Genomic DNA, 2,454 nt, shown 5'->3' with positions numbered 1-2,454 from the left:
AAAATGTGTTCAAACACCTGACAGTGTCGGACGGTCAACCTTTATTGCAGTAACCTAACATCCCATTTCAAAGGGGAATAAATATGATGTAACACAGGATATCATTTCTCTTAACCTCTGTTCTCCATGGGAAGGACAAAAGAACATGCTAATCAAGTACAGCAGATCTTCATGTGATCAACAACCGGATGTTACTACTGCTGGAAAAGGCRAAAAAGACGACAGGAAGTGGTAGGACAATCATGGCGCTACATTTTTTCTTAAGGACTTATTCAAGTGTAATTTTAATTTCTTTTCTTAATCCATGTAAACACCAAATTTGCAAAACTGTGTTTAATAACATAAACAGAATATCGACAAACCTTTGCACACATTTATACGTGACTTTCACTAAAAAACCGAAAGCTGCTACCATGTTAACAAGAGGCAAAGACACAACAAAACATTTGTGTTTTACTGTCCCGCATTGTCGTGTAAACAGATTCTTAGTCGTTTGCTCCCCATGGAGGGCCGGTAAGTGTGACGGACGACGTAAATGCAAGTAAGAGACAGACGGTTGTGTTAGTGTGTGCTGGCCCTGAGTCAGACTAATGACCTGTCCAAGGTGTTCTCCTGCTGAAACAGACTCATGTGACCCTGAACAGGATTTAGTGGGAACACAGAGTGACGCTATCAAAGCAAAGCGTCTTGTTAGGAAGAGGTAAAGTTATCCGACGAAAACAAACCACCACCGGTCCTAATAAGCACTCTGATCCTCTCAGCTCTTATCAACAAAAGACACAATCCCTTCAGTTCATTGACCAGAACTACTGGCTTCCACAAAAAATGCTAATGCAATCAAATCAGATTCAACGTTTTTGAAAGMTGGAGCGCAGACCGCAGAGCCAATCTGTCTGGACTTTGCTCTAGTAACTCCACAACTGGAGCTGAAACAACTTCCATCCCTCTGCAGCCTCAGCGTTCACACTTTCAGCCCTGTGAACGGCACCTGGCCGGTCTACCTTGAATGYGAGACCTTGCTGAGTTTCTCAAGAGATGCATAAACACAGAACGCTATGAGGATAACAGCTGCGGTGTGATGCCTGCGGAGTCTCGCTGCCAGCCCATTATCTGTGTTACCAGACTTCAGCGCCTGCCACTGCAGCAGCACCCAGGATTGTTTGTACAACAAAGGAAGCAACGATTTTTCTGTACAGCTCAGGTTTTGTTCAAACTCCTCTATAGTCCACAACAGACACTTTCTGTAGAGTCCAAACTTCACTTTGGACTCCACAGAATAGATTATCCATCCAGGATAATTGAATTATTGCATCACAGATGACCTTGAAAAATGACACAAGCTTGAGCAAACACAAAGTAATGCTTAGAGTATTGATCTGCTGATCATACTTATGATACAACTGGTCTAGTTTGTGCAGAGATATTTATATTTATCCTGCACATCTATTACTAAAATCTAGATCTGAGGGATGATTCTTACCATTACAAAAAAGTAGAATATGTTTTATTATTCTGTTACATTTTTCTTTGTTAGTGTTAGCAATAAAAACATTCCCAAATATTCTGATGATATTCTTTGCAGAGATGTTGACCAATACTTGTTTACAAGTCTAAGTCAAGTCTTTTAGGGGCAAGTTAAATAATGTCAAGTCTTTTCAGGTAYATGTCCAAGTCACATAGAAACTCTTTATAGACCAAGTGCAAGTCATGGAGCCAGTTTTTAAGGAGCAAGTCCAAGTCTAGTCAGGCTTTTTGAGTGCAAGTTCAAGTAAAATCTCAAGCCCAAATCATTGAACTAGTCTTTAAGAGACAAGTTCAAGTCATGTCTTTTATGGACAAGTCAAGCGGATTCCCTGAAGTTATTACTATTACCCAAGTTATGTATAAATATGTTTAAGCCAAGTCCAAGTCATGTTTCAAGACTTTAAGGGACAAATTAATTCATGTCTTTTAGGGACAAGTCAAAGTAACGTCTCAAGTTGTTTCAGGTACATGTTCAATTCACTTACAAACTCTTTAAAGTCCAAGTCATGGAACAAGTCTTTAAGAAGCGAGTCCAAACCTAGTCAAGTTTTTTGGGGGGCACGTTCAAGTCAAGTCTTAAACCCAAGTCATGTTCCAAGTCTTTGAAGGGTAATTACAAGTCCTGTCTGTCAGGGGAAAGTCAAAGTAACGTTTCCAGTCTGTGCAGGGAAAGTACAAGTCATGCATAAACTGTTTATAAGCCAAGTCCAAGTCATGTTTCAAGTCTTTAAGGGACAAGACCAATTTATGTCTAAGTAACGTCTCAAGWCTTTTCAGGTACAAGTTTAAGTCACATACAAACTCTTTAAAGTTCAAGTCATGGAACAAGTCTTTTCTGGGAGCAACTTCAAGTCAGGTCGTTGAGGAGCAAGTTCATGCTAAGTCTTAACTTCAAGTCAAGTCTCAAGTCTTTGAGGAGTGAGTTTAAAT

Source organism: Poecilia reticulata, linkage group LG12, assembly GCF_000633615.1.
Source record: "Poecilia reticulata strain Guanapo linkage group LG12, Guppy_female_1.0+MT, whole genome shotgun sequence".
NCBI lineage: Eukaryota > Metazoa > Chordata > Actinopteri > Cyprinodontiformes > Poeciliidae > Poecilia > Poecilia reticulata.
The sequence above is the reverse complement of the archived record's forward strand: the minus strand, read 5'-3'. Positions refer to the sequence as shown.